Genomic DNA, 24,393 nt, shown 5'->3' on the forward strand with positions numbered 1-24,393 from the left:
GCACTCACCTGTCTTCTCACCAGGCCAGCATTTTCTCAAGTGTGCATGTATTAATACCTTTGGTGGGGTACAAATAAGCATTTTAGTAAAAGGTGAAAGATTTATACGATCTGAAGAGAAACCAGAGTATAACAAATAAGCATTTTAAATGTTGTTAGTTATATATTCTCATGTATGTTATGACGAGTAAAGGCAAATATGTCCCATCCAGGATCCAACTCTGATTGATTGGGAATTGCTGCCTACAGCACTGTGTTGAGAAGGATTCTGAAGAAGTGTGTGGACTCAGCAAGAGAGAGTTCCATGATCAGTCAGGGACACTTGCCAAAAGTGTGGATGTGAGGAGTGGGAAAGGTGACACGTGTATGTTACTCCCAGCCTGTGGCTTTCCTTGTATCTGTGGCCACTCTCTGTACACATGCCCTGACCCCTAAGCTGTCAGCCCCATGGGGCTGGGAGCTGGGGTTGACACCTGAGCCAGCTCAGCCCTCTTGGCATCGGAATGTAGCACAGGAGCTGGCACATGGCAGGTATCCATATTTACGTGTTGATCTGTCAGACCTTGTGTAGACCATCCCAGTTCTCGGATTCCAGAAATGCACATCCTCGACTGGGGTTTCTTTCTACCTCCCCACACAGGGAAACATGAGTGGCAGCATAATTCTTGCAGCCCTTTGGAATAACAATTTAACAAACAATGTCTCCAGAGCCATAAAGAAATGAGTACCCTTTGACCCAGTAATAGCATCCTTGCCATATTGTTCTAAGGAAACACTTCGAAAGATGGGGACTATGTTCACTCATGAATTTAGCAAACTTGCAGAGGATGTGAGGGCGGCAGGCAGGGGTCACTGTGGGGGAGGCGCTCATATTCCATCTCGTCAGCAACCTCCTCCTTCCCCTGTCCCCCTCCACCCCAGAGGACCCCAGAAGCTCCACACTGCTGCCCCTGTATTAGAAAGAGTAATTCTTCAGCTCTCCGTAAGGCCTTCCCCAGCGCTCTCCCACCCAAACCCCTCCCGATGCTCAGCTGAACAAAGAGCCCCCCACCCCCATGCAACACCCTCACCCCCACTCCACAGAAGGCCGTAGGAAGTGGTTATTCCTAGCATAATTTTTTTCTTCCTCTCACATATACTATGGAATATTAGGTAGCTCTTAGAAAAGAGTTAGATCTTTACATACTGACGTGAAACCAAGTTGTCCATAATTTATTACCAAATGAAAACACCGCCACCAGGTTGCAGGGCAGTATGTGAAGTGTGATACCTCCACATCCATGGGGCCTGGCAGGCCACATGTCAAACCGTGAGCCACGGTTACCTGTAGGGAGAAAATGAGATCGGGGCCAAGTTGTGAAGGAGAACATTTGTTCTTTTACTTCATATAACTGTGTTGTTTGAACTTTTTTTAACAATGAAAATATGTTATTATAACTGTGTAATTGGGAACAAAAAGACGCAGGACTCCAGTAAGGGGAAAGCAGGCCGAGGGATGCAAGGCCCTGCCTTCTTGAAGGAGTAAATTTTTACCCTCAGCTGGTTTGCGGGAGAGCAACTGCTCATGCATCCCCAACTTCCTCCAGAAGCAGGAAAGTGGTGCCCTCCTGTTGGAGGCGGCTGCTTGGAGAGCAGGGGTCATGCTCCTGCATAAAGCGCTCTCGCATTCCTGCTGGGCAACAACCTCTCTCTCCCCTCCTGCCAGCCCGCAGGTGCACAGGGCAGGCCAGGCCTGGGAGGCTGCTCTTCGATGGCTCTCCTCCCTCAGGCGGGAGCCCTGCCAGAGACTCTGAGGTTCACCATAAACTTTGACAGGGAGAGGGGAGGGGGCTCTGAACTGCTGATGTCCCTCCTCACCTTCCTCAGTGGCATTTGTCAGGCTTGGCCAAACCACAGCCAGTAATCCTGAATGCAGACAGGGACTCCTGGCCTCACCTCTATCCTGTCCACCCTCAGTTCTTTCTCCTTTTTGTCCACCATGCCTCAACTCCTAGGAAGCAAAGAGAATGAGTCACAGGCTGTGGTTTTTAACCACTTTAAGGGATCGGGGGACGCAAAAGACTTAACTATCCTCCCACATCAGATGAGAAAGAGTTCCCCTTCTGGAAGATGAAAATGCCAGCAAGTTAGTGCTGGTTGTGGGCAGGAGGCCTCTGTCCCTTGCCACGAGGGTCTCTCCATAGGGCTGCTTGCGTGTCCTCACAACATGGTGGCTGGCTGCCCCCAGAGCCAGTGATCCAAGAGGGACCAAGCCGTATCTTTTATGACCACTCTCAGAGTCACACATCACTTCCACCACATTCTATTCATTAGAGGTGAATTGGTAAGTCTGGCCCAGACTCAAGGGAGGGAGGGGAATTAACTTCTACTTTTCAAAGTGAGAAGCGTCAAAAACTGTGTGAGCATGCTTTAAAACCATCACAGTTATTATCTATCAGGACTTGTTGTGGGTGCTAGAGACATAGAAATGAGTCATATAAAATCCCTGCCCTTAAGAAACTCTCAGTAAAGAAGACTGATATGTTACTCTGGACTACAGTAAACTGAGGATCACAGAGGAGGAAGTTTCTACTGGGGTGGGGGTGGGGAGCAGTGAGAGAGGAGTCTCAGAGAGAACCTTAATGTGGGCCTTGGAGTAAGAGTAGGAGTGCGTTAGGCAAGGTGAACTGGGTGCTCAGCGCCCATGCCAGCCTCCCCCTGGGGTGCCTTCCCCCACTGCAGAGCTCAGGAGATAAAACTGCATTCCCAGACTCTTAGCAGGCAACCCTCTGGATCGGATTTTAGGTCCTGCCCGTAAGATGCACTAAAGCCAGAGTTGGAGTGCAGAAGTCAGACACGGGCCGCGCTCCCACGCCTTCTGCTATACCTGGTGACAAGCTCTGCCATGGAGGTGTTTGCTTTTCTGGTGGAACTGGTGGCAGCAACCCCAGTGTTCAGTCCCTAGCTCATGGGGGTCCAGAGAAAGGGTGGGACACACTTTTGCTATGAGATCGTGGCCAGTATGGCACAGTTACGAGATGGCAGTTGTGTAAATTGGTGGATGGCATCCTGAGAGTAGAAAATGCTCAGAATGTCCAGAGCCCCTTCTAGAGATGAGGGCTGGGGTGTGGGGGTGGGGCCTCAAAGCACATGGACGGCTTTCCTCAAACTCGTCCTCCAGTGTCTACTCCTCCTGGCCACCTTATATCCTCAAGTGAGCGAGGGGCACACCTTTGCAAACATTCATAGGTGATCTTACTTTTGGAAAATGCAGCGATTTTGGAGCCTCAACTGCAACTAAGAGTTAAATAGTTTCATTTTAACAACCAATTACTCTAAGATAAAAACCATAAAATGCCAACAAAAAATCAATCTGGCCCTCTCTAGTCTCTTACTGTCTGAATCTACCCACACACCCACACGCAATGCTGTCAGCTAAATGGAAGTGTCACTGGATTAATTTAAGAGATAAATATGGGATCTTTAGAAAGTTTACAAACTCGGCAGTTGTCAGGAACCCAGCTGTGCTTTGCTGATGTTGCCCGTGGTTTCTGGGCTGAGATGTGCAGGTTAGAACAGAGCTCACCTCCAATCAGCCCTGGGCTACGGAGATACAGCCGTGTGATGGGACTCTTGTCTTCAAATCTTTCATGTGTCACCATCACATACCAGCTTCTATGGGGCTCTCACTCTCCCAGCACCACCCTGTGCACACACAGACATACACACACACACAGACACACATACACCACCCTAGACACTCTTCGGAGCCTGACATCTCACATCCACTTGATAAACATTTACAGCTTAAGAGACGGCTGGCTGGAGAGCACACAACACCCATGGATCCCACCCACAGTGGGGCTCAGTCGATGTCAGCTTGGCTTGTAAACCTCTCTGAGTGCAGGGCAAGGCGTCCTGGGGAAGAAGCTATAAACATGCACTGCTTGACTGAGCCCCTAACTGACAGAATCTTGAAACTGGAGACCGATTCTAGGTTTCTGGCATAGCCCATGAGTTTTCCATCTTCATGGATGCACGTGCCCGATGGAAGACAAGCAGGAGGATAAGATGGATTTGAGGGGGTTGGGGGGGGGCGGTAAACTCACAATTAATGGACACAGTGAGCATTGTAGAGGGGAAGGGCATACCTCTCATCCTTGCTTGGGAGAGGCAAAGACATAAAATGTAACGAAACGTTTGTACCCTCATCATATCCTGAAATAAAAAAAAAAAAGATCGATTTGACTTTTGAAAGATGACTCTTTTTGCATATAAGTAAAGGAATAGTGTCCGGATGTCCCAAAAAAGACCCCCTCACACAATTCTAAACATTTTTTAAATTCCAGGCTCCTTTGAGAACATGATTAAAGTTCTGGATACTCTTCCCAGAAATATTCACAAAGTCACGTACACACAGTTATTACATACACACGTGTAATAACTTCGGAGATTGACAGATGAATTAGAACCAGGCCTCTGCCTTCCAGGAGCTGACACTCTTGCAGAAAAGGTAAACAACAACAGAACAAAATGTGTGTAAATACAGATGAGAAAAGCACAGTGCTCTGAAGGATTGTGGATCTCTAAGAGTTTGGGGAGACAGAGATCAAGTTGTAAAGTAAAAAGCCAAGCAGAGCAGGAAGGAATCGGTCCTAAATGCTATTCATGTGTACTCCAGGCCTCTGCCCCTGGATACCCAGGCAAGATGACCTTGGACTTCTGAATACCTTAGACGGAGCATCCAGCACCCTCCTCAGTATCTCTGCTGGTTCCCTGTGAAGACCGTGGTCTCCAGGTGCTTCTGCCTCCCCAAACTCTGCCTCCCTCTCACTCCACTTCTGTCCCCAGACCATGTTTTTGCCAACATGAAATTCAGTCACTCCTTTAGTTTCTGCAACAAAAAAGTCTATTGCACCAAGCACTTACACACACTTTGCAGAAAATACGGGGGAGAGGGTCTTGGAAAAGGGTCATATAATACAGCACCTGGCCTCTGGCCATCCACTGAGTCCTGTGCCTTCTTTCCACACTTTTGCCTCTGTCCCCCTCTTTTTCAGGAGCAATGCAAAAAGTTCCGAAAGCCTTAGTGTGAGCTGCCACCCAGGCCTGCGGTGGGAACGTGGCAGGGGACCCTGGGTGAGGGGACTGCCCTCCCTTCAGGCACTCATCAAGGCATCCTTCCAAAACACACACAGTGACTTCTCTAAGAGGAATTCAGCAATAAAAATCTCTCCATCCCACTTATATTGGTTAGTTGAGGAGAACAAAATCCACTCTGGCTAGATTAAGTAAGAGAGGATTTATGACAGGGTATTAAGTGTCTTAGGGAACTACTAGGAGGGATTTAGAATAGACTTTAGGTTGAGATTTCAGCAAGGCTTCCCAAAAGAGAGCTGAGCCACCAAGGGGGTTGCTGGGTCACCTTGGACCACGAAACTGCCTGATCCAGGACCTACTGCTCCTGCCACAAGGCCCCCTGCAAAATGGATGCCCCTCGTCTCCCAATGTCATGAGGCCAGGGACAGGGCACCAGGATGTCTGCTCGTGCCAGGCTCCCACTGAAGTGCTAGCAGAAACAGCAGGAGCAGCAGAGTGTGGCCTCCAGGACTTCTGCCCAGATCTCCCACAGTGAGGATTCCCCAGACCCCTGACCCCACAGGGGTCTGGGAATTGTAGTTTTAGCTTTCTGTCCTTTGCAGTTCTGGACAAGTCACTAGAAGGCAGATGGAATGAAGGCTAAATGTCAGTCTACTGTACATGTATAAACCACACCATTTTGAATGGGAGGCAGAAGGGAAAAGGTAGAAGGAAAAAGAGCTAACTTTTATTAAGCACCCATTGTATACCAGGTAATGTATATCCCTTACTTATTTAATCCCTGTAACACTACGAGTAGGCATTATTACCATATTAAAGGTGTGGGAATTAAGGCTAACAGAGGACAAGTCATTTGCTCCCAGGTCACATCAGGACAGATGCATCCCAGGATAACAGGGAAAATCCCCACCTGACCCCCAGAGATCATACAAGCTAAGGAAAGGTAAATGGACAAGTTCATCCATTAGAAATTCTAAATATTCTGCATGTCCTCCACTTTTTTGTTTTTTTGTATGTATGTGGTTTTTGTTTTTTTCTTTTGAGGCAGGGTCTTGCTTTGTCATCCAGGCTGGAGTACAGTGGCATCATCATAGCTCACTGCAACCTCAAACTCCTGGACTCAAGTGATCCTCCCACCTCAGCCTCCCAGAGTGCTAGGATTACAGGCATGAGCCACCGTGCCCACTTTGATTTCCTCTGTGCACAGGTTCCTCCTTTTCTAACCATCCCAATCACCTCAGGAACCACCTCATCTGCCAGCGTCTACCTGAGGCTGCCATCCAGGATGGCACTCCTCCGGGCTGACGTGCCCACGGCGCCACACTTCTGGAAGCACTCAGGCTGCTTCTCAGATGACTTCCTCTTATGGGAGCCTTTCACTAGTGCTGTCTCCCAGCATCATCGACAGTTCCGGAACGTCAGGGTGCACCTGCTTCATCAATCTAATCCCAGCCTCAGCCTTCGGGGAGTCGCCCTGGCAACCTCATCACTGCCCCCCTTCATTTGTCACGCGAGTATTCTCCACCTTCCCCACTCAAACAGTGGCTTTGGATGAAGTCTGCTTGTCCTTCAGGTACCAGCCACGCTACAAACTGGACTAATCCCTGAGTTCCAACCTTGGGGGCCACTTGCCGTTTCTCACTCTACTCAGACTTGTCCTCCTCGGATTTGTGTGGGCCTCCCAACTGGCATTTAACTCTGCAAAGACCTTCCTCGACACTCTTATGCAGAGGACAACTGGGGTCTGTCCCTCCAAAAGCCTAGCATGAGAACTTAATGGGACGATTATTAGAGATGCCCTGACACGTGTTTGGACCCCAGTAAATCCCAGCTGCTTACCTCTGCTCCCTCCCTGTGGTAGGGAATGTGCTGCTGAAATGCTTCCTGGTGATCTGGTTTCTGGGTAGTCGGTCACACCGTCACACCCTGGTGTGGTGCCCTTGAGTGTGTGTGTGTGTGTGTGTGTGTGTGTGTGTGTGTGTGTGTGCGCGCGCGCGCGCACGTGTGTGGAGACTGGACATAGTTGCTTCAGACAAATAAAATATGACAAAATTGATGGGGTGCCATTTCTGAGATTAGGCTGTAAAGGACTATAGCTGTCATCTTGCTTGCATCCTCTCTCTCTCTCTCTCTCCTCTCTCTGTCTGCTCGGTTTGCTGGCTTTGCTGGAACAAGCTGCCATGTCAGGGAGGCCCACATGGCAACAGCAAGAAAGGAACCAAATTCTACCAGCAGACACGTGCGGGAGCTTGGAAGACCATCTTTCCCCAGCTGAGCTTTGCAGTGACCACACCTCAGGCAACACCGACTCCAGCCTGTGAGAGACCCTGAAACAGAGGACCCAGATAAGTCGTGCCTGGATTCCTGACCTACAGACTGGGTAAAATAAGAAACGTTGTTGCAAGCTGCTAAGTTTAGGGTTAATTTGTTACACTGCAATAGATAACTAAAACACTTCCCTTCCCAACATCCTGCCTTCCACTTCTGAGCCAAAGCTCCCTCTGTGAGTAGGAGGAGAAAGAAACATGCTCTCTTTTGCATAGTGCCTTGAGGTCTGACCTCCTGCCCCAGGGAAGACATCTGAGAGTCCACCACAGTCAGGTTCCACTCACAGGGAGGGTCTCTGGTCTGGGGGCTCCTCCTTGAGATGTGGGGGCCACACACACAGTGTGCCCTCCCCTTCATGAGAGAGCTGCCTCCCTCACCCTGAAACAGAAGTAGTGGTACAAAGCCTGCTTCTCCAGGCAGGACTAAGGTGAGAGTGAGGCCACAGAGCTGAAGGAGACGCTGCTTCTCCATCTCCTGCAAGTGCAGGGTCGGCAGCTGAGAGCATCTCCTTAAATGCTGTGCCCCGAGTGTCTTGCCTGCTCATCTGCCTCCTAGCTAGCTCCCGGGGCTGACCTAACCTGCATTCCAACCCAGCCCTGACAAGCCCTGAAACAGGACCTGGCCAGGTACAGTGGTCAGACTTCCTGCCACTCCAGCTTGATTTCTGGGCCAGATGGCAGAGGGGCACCAGGCTCTCTGAGGAGCAACTCTTATGCCAGGCTTCCTTAATTCAGGAATTGTCAATAAACAGATGTATTTCAGCCCCTCTGTCCTGATGTCTCCATGAGGGATGCTTATCTTTCATCTTGTGCAGTAAGAAGCTCCTTCTCCTTTCCCACCAAAGGTCAAGGACAGAGCTAGTCCATCCCACCTCCCCCCAACTTGCTCCCACAGGACAAAAAAAAAAAAGAGAGAGAGAGAGAAAAACATCGTACATGAGCTGCCTCCCCTTGCCCTGTGCCATTTCAGTATGATGTCATGTTTGAGCATGGCAATGTTTATCAGAAGGGGACTTTATGATGCCTCCGAATCTGCCAAGCACTGTGTATTTTAATTTGTATGATAATAGCTACCATTTTGGGGTGCCAGACACTATATGCTAAGTGCTGTACTGGTGGCTTTTGGTTTGATCCACACAAAGCCCCTGGGAAGTAGGTCTCATTTGTAGGGATGGAACTCAGGTCTCAATAGGTTAACTAAGTTGTCTGAGGTCACAGAGCTAGTATATTATGATTGCCAATGAAGAGGCAACCATAATATTCACCACAAAGACCCTGGCATTGATCCCGGTCTAGCTGGGCTCTGAGCCAGTGTGCCTAGCCACTGTGCTACACTGCCTCCCGGGCAGTGGTTGACTTTCAAAGGTCCACTTTGCTTCTCCCTTCTACCATGATCTGAATTCTGGTGTAAGAGGTTCCCTATCTTCCCCCTTCCCTCCATCACTCCCATGAAATAAACATACTAGGAAAACTCCCGTCCTACCTCTTTACCACATTCCTCCCCAAGAAGCCCACCCAGAGCAAATCACATGTAAGAGGTAGCCGTGGGTGTGGGAAATGGCTTTCTACCGTGGAAGGGGGATCCCAAGCTTTTGAGCCAAAGAGCCCTGAGTTGGAAGCCCAGCTCCATCCCTCTGTAGCTGAGCTGGTGACACCCCTCTGAGCCTCATTCGTCATCTGCAAAATGGAGTAAGTAATGCTCATGTCTCAGGGTACTTAGAGCAATTAGTGTATTTAAATATATTTAATGTATGATATATTATTTTTACATTTATATATTTTATATATGTATATATGCATAGGTACATATAATGTCCCATGTCAGCCAAGGTTTCCTGAACTTTAAAATTCAAAATCATTGGCTTGAATCTCATCTCAGCCTCTGCAAGGAACAAGGTCCATTTAGAGCTTTATTCCTCCCCAGATTTTGATTGTGTCACTTTCCTTATAAGGCGAAGAGGCTACAGTTGGTCTTAGTTTTAAATACTATTTTCTTCTTCTCTGTTATATGTGGAAGGCTCCAAGAACTGTGCCAGGGGCACTGTGGTCGCTTTGAGGACCAAGAGGCCAAAGGAGGGGCAGGAAGGAACAGCCCTTATTATTAAAGCACAGGCCAGACCCCTCCTGGGCCTCCCCATAAAAGAGTTCTAGGAGCAGTTGATCCATTCCATGGTTTTCAGATATAAGGAGCAGAAAATCCAACTTGAATGCCTTAAACAGCCAAGCTGATTTATTGGTTCACAAAATCTAAAGTTTAGAGGTAATGTGGGCACCTGGCATGGAGGCTACCAATGTTTTGGGGGCCACAGCTCAGCTTGTCTGTAAGTCTCTCGCCTCTACCTCCCCTGTGAGCTTCCTCTAGACCAGCCTTTTCTCGGGGTAGCAAGACAGCTGCCAACAGCTGCCAACAGCTTCCGGGGCTGCGTGCTTCCTCACTCACGTCTAAGGGATCAGGGTGGTCGTGCCCACTCCTAAAACAACCGCAGTGGCCAAGGGAATGCCAAGGGGCTGGGACTTTGTTAATGGGTTTAGGCCAATAGAAGCTACCCCTGAAACTAGGAGTTGATTGAATCCTAGACTTAAACCACATTGTTGCTTTATACCAGGGGATGGGGGCGTGGGGGGGGACCTGGAAGGGCCACTGGAGAGGCAACCATAATATTCACCCCAAAGACCTTTTATCAGTGTAGTGTGGGTGTATTACACTGTGTGTGTGATGTGTCAGCGTGTGAGCTGTGTGCTTTGTGTGTGTTACATGTGCGAGGTGTCTGTGTGAGCCTGTGTGTGAGATGCATATATGTAAGTACATGTGTGTTGTATGTGATTGTATGTACGTGTGTGTGTGTGTGTGTATAAGTTGAGAAGACCATACCTCCAGACTAAGTGTCACTTCCCTTTGGGGCCTGTCCCCTGACCCCTGCTACCATCTGGCTGCCCCCAGGGGGCACTCACTGTGCTCCCCTTTCACCCCTGACCCGCCAACCCAGCATGTGTGCAAAATCCCTTTTCCCCTGAGCACAGATGATAGATCGGAAATTTTAAAAACAACTTTACTAACAAAAAAGGAGAACAGGAAGGAAATCAATTCCGAGAGCATGGGAAACCAAGTTATTTCTGACAATGTACGTCCCTCGGTGGTGACCTCCTACGTTCCCCGGGGTGCTGTCCGCCTTGGAGCCTTCCTAGCTCCCTGCCTGGTGCTCACCGCCCGGTGCCACCTGATTTCCTACTTTGCAGAACAGTCTCTTGTCCCCCTGGCGGCCAAGGCCAAAATTCCCATGTGTGCATTTGTGCTCACCCTTCCACCTCAGGGCCCTCCGTCACCCCCGCCCTGTCCTCTCCCCGCACTGCCAGGAGAGGCTGTGACCTTTCCAACAACAAGGGGCCCGCAGTAAGGCAGCTTCCTTGCACTCTAATGTGGCCAGAGGAGCACATCTCAACACAAATAGGAAGGCTGCCTCAAGCTCTCCACCGGTGCACTTGGTCCCTAAAGGACTAAACAAAAGGTCATCTCCCTCCTACCCCAGCCTAGCCCGGCCCTCGCGGCGTCCCTGCCTCTGCGGGGTCCGCGTCCCGAGCAGCGCTCTGCTGCCCTCTCCCGGCGCCTGCCTGCGTAGCCCGGGCCCAGCGGCCACCGGAACCCGGGCTCTTGGCCAAACTTTTGATCGGTCCTCTTTGCCGTCTGGCAGCTGGAACACGGCTCACCGATATTTTCACCCACCCATCACTATTCATTGTGCTGGAAACCGTGAACAGTGACCATCTCGTTCTGAGCTCATGTCCTTAATCGTTAAAACAAAACAAAACAAAAAAAGGTTTACCTGCTGGGATCCAAAGGAAAGATGCGGTTAAAACTCCTCCCTCGCAGGACCACGCGCTTACTCATTCATTCATGCTCGTATGTTTCCTGCGCCTACTGTTTGCTAGACACTGTGTTGGCACTAAGGATACAAAAAGAAATAAAAAAGAAATCATCCCTGCCCTGAGGGAGCTTACCTCCCCGTGTGAACAAATGTATGGTTGTGCGTCACGGTGAAGGAAACCAGTAAGACGCTGGGGTAGAAAACGACAGGTGGGAGCCGCGCGGTTAACCAGGTGGCAACTTGAGGTAGAATACAAGTCACACCTACGAGATAAGGGGTTTGGGGCGAGTCTTCCAAGCTGAGGCAAGAAGGGCGTTGTGACGTCCCCAAAGAAGGTGACTAAGGCTGGGAGTCACTACAGATGAAGGGGTGGAGGAACAGATGCTGGCCAGAGTGGGCAGGGTGGAAAGGGGTTTGGACTCTGTCCTAAGGGCAGTGGGAGGCATCGAAGTGTTAGGAAGATGGTGCCTTCCTGCCCTCCCTGCCACGCCTCTGGCTGCTCACTGGTGTCTTGCTGGCTCCTTCTCCTACACCTCTAAGTGCTGGTGTTCCTCAGGGCCCGGTCCTGGGCTCTCCTATCTTCTTTTTCCACACTTTCTTCCTTCTCTGTCATCTCACCCATCCCTATGATAACACTCATTCATAGTTGGTTTGGTCTCTCCACCTGCACCTCTCCTGGCTCCAGGTGCACGTGTGGAAGAACCGCCTATTTGCCATGTGCTTTTGGATTTCTCAAACATTTCAAACTTAATGTCTCAACCCTGCACCCCTCATGTAACCCCAGCGCACTTCCCTTGATTCCCAAACCTTTCTCTCTTCCAAGTCTTCCCTGTCTCAGCAAATGCCACCGCCTGCTGAGACTTTGTAAGTAAGCCCAAATGTATTTTAAAAAGTGCCTCAACTATCACCTCCACATAACAGCCAGAGTGATGGTGTCATACTCTGGGAAAGTGAGCATGCCACTTCCCTACTTCAAATTCATTAACTGCTTCCCTTTGTGCTTAGCACAAAACCAAGCTCCTTACGTGATATGTGGTCCTACAAAAGCTGGCCTAGCTTTCTAAGCCCATCTCATGTCCTTCTCTCCCTTGTTTAATGTGCTTACCATTGCTATTGGCTTTTTTTCACTTCCTTCAAACTATTTTCTGCCTCCCAACCTCTGTGTATGCAGCTTCCTCTACCCAGAGTGCTCCTGCCCTCGTCTCCGTGAAGCTGGTTACTTCTTATTCTACAAATGTCAGCCTAAATGTCCCCTAGTCAGCAAGATCTTCTCTGTCCACCCCATCCAAAGTGTGTCCACTTCTATGTCTATCCAGATATCAAAACATATTTTGAAACATCATTCAGTAAATCAGTTTGATACAAGAGAAGAAATTAATGGAACCAAAGAAAAATCAGAAATAGATCCAAATGCACAGGTAATTTAGTATATTACAAAGGTGAGGTTTCAAATCACTTGGGAAAAGCAAGATTAGTAATAAATGGTGATGGCACAGCTGGTCAGTACCTACTGAGATAATGACAGTGAGTTTCTATCTCACTCCTTGCAACCAAATCAATTCCAGATGAATCAAAAATCAAATGTAAAAAATAAAGCATAATCCTGGAAGAAGAGGCAAAGATAAGAAGAGGAAAAAAAATAAATCATAAAATATCTTCAAATGAGTATTAATTTATTACTAACCTAAGAAAGGGGAAGACTTTTGAGAAAGCTATAAAACCCAGAAGCCATAAAGTTAATAAATTTGTCTAACTTTGGTATGAAAAAAAGAAGGGGAAAAAACCCAACTAAATCAAAAAACTAAGTTCAAAACAGGGAAAACATACTTAAAACACATTTGTCAAAGAGCTCTTTTCTTTAACTTAAATTGAACTGATATATAAGAATATGAAAAAAATGAACTACACAATAGAAAATTAGGCAAAGGATAGAAATGGTTTATAGAAAAACAAATTCAAAAGACTATAAATATATGAACAGACGCTCTACTTCAGGTATAAACAAATGCAAATCAAAATAGTGGTAAAACTTTTTTTTTTTCACTTAAACTGGCAAAAGTTTTCTCCAGTGCTGGCAGAAAGGTGAGAGAAGGAATACTATCAACCACTTTCAATGAGAGGGCAGTACAAATTAATGTGATAGATCTTATTGCAGGTTAATTTGACAAAATCTATCCTTTCACATAGAAAAGAATTTAGATATAGTTGTATTATACCTAGTATGTACAGGAATCTTCTTGGCAGAATTTTTCTAAAAGCAAAACCCAAAGTGTCCATCAAAAGTAACTAAATTAACCATCATCCACATGACACAATACTATACAATGATTAAAGAGAATAAAGTAGACCTAGACGGGCTGATGTGGAAAGATTTTTAAGACATATTAAGTGAAAGAAGCATAATGAAGAGAAAAATGATACCCTTTGTATAATCACATTAATACATCTGTAGGTAAATGCATTATTTTTTTCCTGAAAGGAATCATAGGAATGTATGTTTTTTGCCTTTGAAAAGAGAAAATGGTACGGGAAGGGAAGGAATGAGATTCTTCTTTTTCATTTTGTATCTTTCTGGAGTAAAGTTGCAGAACTTAAAATGTTTACTTTGGATTTATATCATTTTTTACATGTATTTTTTAAAAACTTGGCACTCAGTTGTTTATCAATTTATTGCCTGTGAGCTCTGAATGAGCCTATCTATTTAATATATGCTCTATGCTAAACAACACAATTCCTTTAAGCACTTCTTTAAAGTGGGCAAGATGTTAGTCTTTCTCAGCCAGAGGCACTGGAGGGATGTTGCAGGAGGAAGAGGCATTCCTGCCATTTTGCTGAGATCAAAGGTCGGTGGTGTAGGTATGAGGGCACATGGTGGCTCTGCCCCAGCCAAGGGCATAGAGCACCATCCCTCTGCAGCCTTGCAGCCTCCGCCTACCTTTCCACAGCCCTCTCAGCAAAAGCTAGAGCCTCTGTGCAGCCCCCGTGCACCCCAGTTGCTGATCACCTATACTACATCTTCCAGCATCCTGGGGGGTGGCCTATTGCTTGTCCAGAAACTCCAGACCCGCTGCAGCTTGGCCAAACCAGATAGCTTTGCTGTCTGGTGGCTGAACCACACCTTCTCCAATGAGATCTGAATTCCTCCCAAGTTTGTGCTTCTGTAGGCACATTGCCTTAGCCCTAGGGTGCCAAATAGAGTTTCCTTACATCTTACAGCTACCTTTTCATCACAGTTAATAATTCTTTAGATTAAACTTCCCGTTTGACCTACAGTGTGGTTTCTATCTCCTGATTGGACCCTGTGATACTGTGATATAACAAGAAATATGTATTTGGTCTCTGCTCCCAGTTCCTGGCACAGGACTTCTAAAACCCTTCTGATTTCTTGAGTGATAGGGTTACTACGTGCATCTTTCATTCTAATATTTGGTCTTTGACTCCAGTTCCTGACACAGAGGTCCTAATCCCTTGGAATTTCCTGGGTGACAGGAGGATCTTTTGGTCTAATGAGGTGGCTCTTGGGGGCTTATGGGGGCTGGTCACCAGAAAGACCAAGCCATGATTAGAAGTTTGGAATTTTCAGCCCTATCTCCCATTCTTTGGGAATCAGAGAGGTGCTGGAGACCAAGTTAATAATCAATTATGTTTGTGTGATGAAGCCTCCATAACAATCCCTGAACTGTGGGGTGTGGAGAGCTTCCAGATAGCTGAACTCCCAGAGGTGCCTGGAGGATGGTGCACCCACAGAGGGCATGGAAGCTCCCAGCACTTTCCCCCATACCTTGCCCTACGTATCTTTTCATCTGGCTGTGCATCTGTCTCCCTTATCATAGCCTTATTAATATAATAAATCAGTAAACACTTTTCCTTGAGTTCTATGAACTACTCTAGCAAATTAATTGAACCAGAGAAGGAGGTCATGAGAACCTCCAATTTATACCCTATAGATTAGAAGTATAGGTCACAACCTGGGACTTCGCATCTGAAGTGGTGGGCAGTCTTGTAGGGGACTGAGCCCTTACCCTGTGGGATCTGATGCTATTTCAGGACGATAATGTCAGAATTGAATTGAATTATGGGATACTCCCTTGGTGTGTGCTGCAGAATTGATTGATGTGTGGGAAACACCCCATATACATTTAGGTGACCAGAAGTGTCTGTGTAGAGCGGTGAGTGTGAGAGTAGAAGGAGAAAACAGTTTTACCCTGCACAGATCCATACTACATCATCAATATTGTCTATCTTAGCACCTATTTATTTCATAGTACTTATCCTAATTTGTAAGTATTTTATTTCTTTTATTTATTTACTTATGGTGCATGTGTTTCCCACTAGACTGCCCCTCACCCCATAATGACAAGGACCATGTCTCTCTTCTGCATCTTTTCGCCGAGTGATACTAGGCGCTCAGTAAAGCCTCATTGGCTGGGTGGAAAGCAGTGAAGGGCAGTGATCCAGAGTGTGGATTCTGGAGCTGCACTGCTAGGTTAATCCTGGCTCGGCCTCTTAATTGTGACCTTGGGCAGAGTGCTTAACTGTGCTTCCATTTCCTCACTTGTAAAATGGGGATTATAACAGTACCTACCTCACAGGACTCCTGTGTGGATTATATTATAATAGTTAATATACATTAACTAGCTATTATTTAGTATCATTAACTAGCATTTAGAAGAGCTCCTGACACGTTGTAAGTGTTACATTAACGATGTTATGTGAGGCAGGGTCAAGGGGAAGGAGGGCAGTCTGGAGGCTGGTGGCATGATTACCGTCTTCAAACATCTGAAGGACTGTCGTGCACAAGCCCCTATTACAGAAAACCACAAACGAGGTGGAAAACCATAGGGAGAAAGGTTTGGCTCATTATAAGGAATTCAAAATGGCTTGAGCTCCCCTACAGTGACCAAACACTCTCACTTTGCCCAGGACCGTCTTGGCTTTAAAACTGAAGGTGTCATCTGGGGAAACCACTCGGTCCCAGGAAAATAGAACCAACAGTTAGCTGTTCACTCTACCTGTCCTGCCCCCCATAAGGCCTCCTTCACGAAGCAGAGAGTGACTGTTGCTGACAGGTGTGAGTGGAAGCTGAAGAGCTATGGTTCAGGGATGTTGGAGAAGTTACTTCTGCATGGGGAAGGAACTGGGGCGAGATGAGCCTTAATCCAGAAAAAGAAGCATATTTTAATGGAAATATAATAGCTTAGATCTGGAGACAGAAAAAACCCAAGTTCAAATTCAGGCTCTACCACTTACTAGCTGTGTGATCTTGGATAACCTAATTAGCTTTCCGATCTTCAGTTCCTTGATCTATAAAATAGGAATAATCATTCTCAACTTGTAAAATTGTTGTATGAATTAGACATAATATATAGAAAGTTACTGGCACAAGGTAAGTATTCAAGAAATTACAACTTTTCTTTCTAAGGTCCGACTCTAAGCTTCTCTAAACGCAGGTGTTCTAAGCAGTGGTTCTCAAAGTGTGGTCCTCGGACCAGCAGCATCAGCATCACATGGGAACTTGTTAGAAATGCAAATTATCCACTCCACCCCACACCTCCTCACTCAGAAACTGGAGGTGGGGCCCGTTAACTAGCTCTCCAGGTGGTGCTTGTTACACTAAAAGGTTTGAGAAGCTCTGCTCTAAGGGACAGTCCTATCTCTGAAGCAAACAAACAAAAAAATGAAAAATCTCTCCCAAACTTGAAAAGCTCTCCCTTTATTACACCATAAAATAATTTTAAAATGTTATTAACACTGGAAAAGAATTTTTCCAAACAAAACAAAAGGAATTAAAATGAGTGCTGAAATTTTTATCCCAATGCTTTTTTTTTCTCCTTTTTTAAAAATTGCCTTTGTAAACAGACTTCAAGGGCACGAGCAATCTGCACTCGAGGGTAGGTTTGTATGACTCGGCTTTGACACATCCTCAGCCAAAAAGCACTGATAAATTGACTAAGTTTGGTTATCCTGTGTAAGCTACTAATTTGATCAACCAGAAATTACACAGTCAAGTTGATTTTCCACACTAATTGAGGAGGGCAAGTGGGTAGGATAGGTTGGAAAAGAATTTCTTAAATTTTTATATCATACTTTTTAGGCATAAAATCACCCCAGGGGTAAGTAAAAGAATTCTCCCTGAAGTACACATTGGTTTCTTCTCTACCCTAACAAGTCCCAGTACACAGTGGTGTATTTATGACATACATAAAGATATTAATAGACAAAGAATCAGGAAAAAAATATTTTAAAACAGTTCTAAACTCATTTTATAAACAAAGATCCTTTAATATACAAAACCTAAGATAATTCAGCCAAAATAATGCCTCTTTTCTTAAATTTGAAATGCTTCTTATAACTTTTAGGAATGAATGTGAAGAACAATCTTCCCTTTTCAAGGTCCTCAAAATATCTTCAAAATATTTACTTAAACACTTAAGCAGAAAGCTTCATTTACATAAAGCAATAACATAAAAATTCCAAGTATACATTTGCTTTTGGAAACAAAGTCCTTTGCTGTGTTTCCATTTGTGATTTTATAAAGCAATTCAACATCTATTTATGTAGTGAGCACCTTCTAGCTTCCTTACACTGGGAGAGGGGAGGATTCAGAAAGTATCTCTTCAAGAAGGTCAGAGTCAGAAGGGAGGAAAGATTATACACACACAAAAAAAATGTATTTTAAAGAGAAAAGGGTAAATATACTGTGATATATACTGTGATATATACAGTATATATCCAAGTTAAATATAGTTCAATGCCAACCTATTTTTAGAGACAATAAGAAAAATATGAAGGAGAGAAATCCTTGTAGAAAGACGATAACAAGAAGGTTTCCTGGAGGAGATGGAACACGTTTGTCAAGGAATTGGTAAGTTTTTGTCTCCTTGACCTGCCATAAGAAAAAAAAAAGAATTAGTAAGCATTTATTAAATACTGTGATATGTTCACCTGTTACTGGCCTTAAAAAGTGTTATTCTTGTAAAGATTTTGCTCACACTACATGATGAGTGCCAGGCGCACTGCCTGGAGAATGAGAATGGACGCGCTTGGGACTCTGACTCGGGGGGGATGGGCGGGACATGGACAATGTATATGACCTGAACTTATGTACCCCCATGATGAGCTGAAATAAAAAAAAAAAAAAAAAAAGATTTTGCTCACGATTTTCCTCTCTGAATGAAACCCCCTTCCCACAATTCTGCCCTTTCAAATCCTACCCATCTTTCAAGGCCCACCTCAAGTTCCATCTTCTTTCCTTCCTCTCTTCAATAAGGATCAATAATAAAATCCTTAAAATGAGAAGTGGCAGTGGAGGAGGATCTTAGGCTTCTTGTCATTGGGGACAAGAAAAAGAAGAAGAATTTAGGAGTTTATGTTCCACTTGCCGTGAGAAAACCCCAAGGAGTAGAGTAGATGGTGGCAGCTTTCAAAGTAGAGACACATAAGCATTGACCTAATACATTACACTTCGCCTTATTTTCAAGCCAATCCTAGAAGACAGATATGACCACTCCACCGCAACCTCACCCTTACCCTTGTCACTCCACGCCATCGACAGATTACTGTGCCTATGTCATAGGGTTGTTCAGAAGACAAAAGAGTTTCTGTATGTAAAGTTCTGACACAAGTAAACATTCAATGCCTGTTGGTTACTATTATTTAATTACTACTAGGGGAAGTAAGGATCAATCAAAAAGGTTAAGTAACTTGCCTGGGCATCCCAAGGATACCACACACTTAGGGGTAACTTCTATGCTAATCTGTGGCCTAGGAGATTCTCAGACCAAGCACTTAATGTCAACCAAACCTTCCTAAGATACAGATCTGTGGTTGGGAATTCTCTGGGGAGACTCTCTACCACCTCACCATTTGTAACTTTTCTACTCAGAGGCCAGACCGTCGTCTGTGTTGGTGGGTTTATTTTTAGTTCCCTCCTTTTACTTAGGGTTCCAACATGTGCCCAAAGCCTCTAATTCTGTCTCTGTGTCAGTTAAAACACAAGTCCCTGGAATACGGAACACAACATCCTGCTCTCAGCAGTCTTAGCATAGGCTCCAATGCCTGCTATTTGGATTATCAGATGGCCCAGTTATGAGTTTATGAGGACATTTAAGATGTTTCTAGCAGGAGGGTTTTCTGGTTATTCTAACCTTCTTGAACTAAGATGCCTATCATAGTTTTTTACTAACAGTCCAATTAGGTTTGTTAACCTTTATTTCTAGTTCTTAGCTAAGGGAGCATTTATGTAATTTTAAATTCCTGAAAATAAGGTCATATTTTAGAGATCAATGTTTATTGAAAACCCGGAGGAAACTATGGCACAGATTATTCTAAGGCAACTGCCCTGCCAAATGTAATGATAAAATTATAACCCTAAAACTTTTGCTTAATGTTAATATATCCCAATATTTAAGAAACAGGCCTTATTTTACGAATTAACGGGAAGAAGTCCCACTTAAAAATTCACCTGCAGAGATTTATCCTATCCTATTGATGGGTTTCTGTTATGTGCCATATTGTGTCCCCTCCCCCAAATTCATATGTTGAAGTTCTAACCCCAGAATTTGACTATATTTTAGAGGTAGGATCTTTAAAGAGTTAATTAAATTAAAATGTGGTAGTTTGGGTGTGCCCTAATCCAATACAATTGATACACTTATAAGAAGAAGAGTTTTAGATTTAGATGTATACAGAGGGATGGACACATGAAAACACAGGGAGAAGACAGCCACGTACAAGCCAAGGAAAGAAGCCTCAAGGAGAAACCAAACCTGCCAACACCTCGACCTCGAACATCTAGCCTCCAGAGGTATGAGAAAATACATTTCTGTTAAGTCACTCAGTCTGTGGTACTTTGTTATGGCAGCCCTAGCAAACTAATATAGCTTCTTATTCTTTCTTGATAATTTACTCAAACTACTTAAAACACTTCCATTTGTGTCCTGCTATTTAAAAGATACCTAATTTTTTAATTTTTATTTTTTTTTAGATAGAGTCTTGCTCTGTTGCCCAGGCTAGAATGCAGTGGCACCACTGTAGCTCACTGCAACCTCAAACTCCTGGGCTCAAGCGATCCTCCTGCCTCAGCCTCCTGCATAGCTAGGACCACAGGTACATGCCACCATGCCCCACTAATTTTTCTATTTTTTTGTAGAGATAGGGTCTCGTTATGTTGCTCAGGCTGGTCTCAAACTCCTGGCCTTAAGCAATCCTCCCAACTCACCCTCCAAAATGCTGGCTGGGATTACAGGTGTGAGCCACCACACCTGACCAAAAGATATCTAATTTAAGATTTCAAATATTCTTTGTAAAGATCAAATATTCTTTACTCCTTTTTAATAATTAGTATGTTTTATCAACATATAAAATAGCTCATTCTTCAGACTGCCTAAATGTATGTATTTACCAACACTACACCAACCATAATATTAACAACATAAAACTAAGAATCTTAGCAATCTACTTTGAATATGTGCTTAACAAAACCTACACTGACCAAATACACTAATTACTTTACCTTGATCTAGTGCACTCAACAGGGAGGGTGGCCGTTTTGTGAACAGACATTGCACAGTCATGCTAGCTGAAATAAAATCTTTAAAATCACTCCAAAACTGGTTCTACAGCTTTAAACATCAAATTTAATCAGTGTCTGCTGCAGTCAGGGAAAAACAAAAAGCTGCCTATAGCAATCGGTGTGAAGAGTTGCACTTTAAGTCCCAATTATGGCCAGGCCTGTGGTAGGTGATTCTCTCTCTATTGTCCTCACTGATCCCTTGCAGATCCTCTTTCGTCATGACCTCTGTGTGCTAGAATTCCTCAGGGCTTGGTTCTGAGCCCTTCCCTTGTCACTCTCCATTCTCTCTCTAGATTAACTCATCTAATGCCATAGTTTTACATTTTATCAGCATGCCGGTGGCTCTCAGTCTTATTTCTCCAGCTCAGAAACTGTTTTCTGAGCTCCACATCTGTACATTCAACTGTCTCGTATCTGCACTTGGCCGCCTCCGAAACAGTGCAAACACATCTTAAACCCAACTAGTGGTCTACCCTTGCCCAAATGTGCTCCTCCACTAATTGTTTCTATTTTAGGGAATGACACATCATTCACCAGTTGTTCATGCCAGAAACTGGAAATCCTTCTTGACACTACTTTTTCGGTGACCCCAATATCCAGTACATTGGTAAGTCCTGGTAATTAAGATATCAACAGATGATAGATAGATTGATAGATAGATAATCCTAAATCCATCCACTTCTCTTCATCTCCACTATCTTAAACCTATTCCTAGCTATTTATCATCTATCACCTGGATAGCAGCTTCCTAAGCGGTCTCCCCACATCCTCTCAGACACTTTCCAATCCATTGTCTGCAATGTAGCCAGAACAATCTTTTAAAACAACAAAATTCATTCTCTTTTATTCTCTTTTTTCCCCTCTCTCATTGACACATACACATCACTTAAAACTTTTTAGGCTGGGCGCAGTGGCTCACGCCTGTAATCCTAGCACTCTGGGAGGCCGAGGCAGGTGGATTGCTCGAGGTCAGGAGTTGGAGACCAGCCTGAGCAAGAGCGAGACCCCGTCTCTACTAAAAATAGAAAGAAATTATCTGGCCAACTAAAAATATATATAGAAAAAAAATTAGCCGGGCATGGTGGCGCGTGCCTGTAGTCCCAGCTACTCAGGAGGCTGAGGCAGTAGGATCGCTTAAGCCCAGGAGTTTGAGGTTGCTGTGAGCTAGGCTGACGCCACGGCACTCACTCTAGCCTGGGCAACACAGCGAGACTCTGTCTCAAAAAAAAAAACAAAACTTTTCAGTGCATTGCACCTAAAACTGCAAATCCTTAACATACCCTATGTCAAAAGAAATCCTCAGAGACAAAAGCATTTAGGGAAAAAGTTTACTTATAAAAACACTTGCAAAAGTTTATGAGTGAGTTCAGGCTTTAGAAAGACTGGTTCATCAAATACACAAACCAACGTTATAAGGTCTATAGTTATTTGGTTCATGGTGGGAAGAGAGAAATTTTCTAGTATGATTTCCATATGCCCCCAAACTATTGTATATCTTTAGACTTTAGCATTACAAAAGTCAACAATTAAATTGCTTTTGTTAGAGAGTCAGTAATATACAGGAAATGCTGAAGGTTTCGTTCACTTTGGAGACCACAGATAGCATGACACTGTTCTTTTACAGTTTATTTCAGAGCACAATGTGTTTTGTTTCTCCTAACTGTGAAATGTAATATGTACACTTACTCTTTTTGGAAGCAATACAAGATGTCAGTTTTTCTTTATATGAATAAAGCCCAGCATGATCTGGGTATGCCTTATATGTTCAGCTTCAACTTAAACTCATGCCACTCTCCCGTCATTTTCTGTTCCAGCCACAGAGCCTTCTTTGAGGTTCACAAGCTCTTCCCCAGCATTCTGCCCCTTCTGTCTGGTACGTATTCCTCTACATCCTTTACCTAGCCAAGTCTTACTCATTTTCCCATTTGCAACTTAAATGTCACTTCCTCCAAATCCCAATCTCAATTGAATCCCCCTGATGTTCAATCATACTGCTTGCATTATCAGTTATGATGCCTTTGGAAGCCAGTAAATGAATGATCAAACATATCAACAGGGTTTTTAATACCAGGGAAGCTTTTGGGCATGGAGAATAACAATCACCACTATGTATATTTCTGTTTAATGCTCACTTTATAAGCCTTAAAATGTATTAAACGGTATTTCTTGGAATACTGTGCTGTGCTGTCCAATACAGTATTCAGTAACCACATTAATAGCTATTGAGCACTTGAAATATGGCTAGTCCAACTGAGGAATTTAATTTTAAATTTTATTTGTTTTTAATTAACTTAAATCTTGGAAAACTAAAATATGTGAATCTATTTGTTCAACTACAATTTTAGGAAATCTAAATACAGATCCAACATTTCCAATTAAAATTAAACAACTGAGATGAGTATATACACATAAAATACATACTGGATTTCCAAGGCTTAGTATGGAAAAAATATAAATTATCTCAATTTTTAGACTGATTACATGTTGAAATGATATTTTGAACATACTGAGTTAAATAAAATATATTACTAAAATTAATTTAATCTGTTTAAATTACATACATTGCATTATGTTTATATTGGACAGCACTGCCCCAAACATTGAAATAACTATTCAACCAATAAATCAAAATGTAAGTTTAACAGAAATTTCTGCTTAAATGTTTTAAGGGAGGGGGGAAGAAAGACAAACATCAAATTGGTATTTTTAAAAATAAGTGTGTAACATGGCTAAAGCTGGATTGGAGTTTAGGGCCAGAGTGGATGAAGTATTGGGTAAAATAGGTTGCTACTGCAGTGATACAAGTAGGTGATGACAGTGGTTTGGGCTAGAATGGATGTGACAGAGAGATGAAGAATAGAGAATGCATCTGAGAAACACTTGAGAGGTAAAACTGACACTGTTACAAATTTACTTAATCAGATTCTTCTCTGATTTAGCAAAAACTGATCACAAACTAATTTAATCATATTATTTTACAGTTTAACGTAATCACAAATTAAAACCTATTTAATAAAATTCTATAATTTACTCAAAACACTGATTACAGGTTTAAGCCAATTCCTCCACAACTATGAAAATCACAAATCTAGCAGATCCTTCTATACGCTTCAAAGAACTATAAAAAAAGGGACATGAAATATCAGAATTACACAATTCATTGTAAAAATTTCTATTTAAACTAGTCACAAAGATATCACAGGTGTGACACGAACATAGTGGAAGCTAAAAGATGAAGTTATGATTGGGTTACGGAATGAATGACTGAATTATCCGTACCAATCTTGAGACGAAAACAAGATTGGCCAGGCCCATCCCACAGAGGTCAACGTCATCAGAAGCCCCGCCCACCGCAGGACCGAGCGGTTACGCCTCCCGAGTTTTTATTCGGGCCCGACTCAGAAGCCTCAGGCTCCCTGAGGCCCTGCAGGCTCTCCGGCCACCTGTAGCCGACACGCCATCGAAAGCCTCGGAACCGCCATCCCAAAGAGGGAAACACCAAAGCCAAAGGCTGAACTCACCTCAGACACTCCTCCGCGGGGGAGTGCTTC

The 24,393-nt window shown here is 44.3% G+C and overlaps 1 long non-coding RNA gene across 2 annotated transcripts; it reads right to left on the bottom strand.

The window, feature by feature from the left end:
• Positions 1-1,268: 1,268 nt before the first annotated feature.
• LOC123642439 lies at positions 1,269-24,389 on the bottom strand. Of its 2 annotated transcripts, XR_006736454.1 has the most exons (5): positions 24,364-24,389; positions 11,227-11,346; positions 4,130-4,196; positions 1,857-1,989; positions 1,269-1,323 (listed from the first exon to the last, which is right to left on the bottom strand). It is a non-coding gene; the product is annotated as an uncharacterized LOC123642439 (long non-coding RNA). The 2 variants fall into 2 exon arrangements; XR_006736455.1 differs by lacking the exon at positions 4,130-4,196.
• Positions 24,390-24,393: the final 4 nt, after the last annotated feature.

Source organism: Lemur catta, chromosome 7, assembly GCF_020740605.2.
Source record: "Lemur catta isolate mLemCat1 chromosome 7, mLemCat1.pri, whole genome shotgun sequence".
Taxonomy (NCBI): Eukaryota; Metazoa; Chordata; class Mammalia; order Primates; family Lemuridae; genus Lemur; species Lemur catta.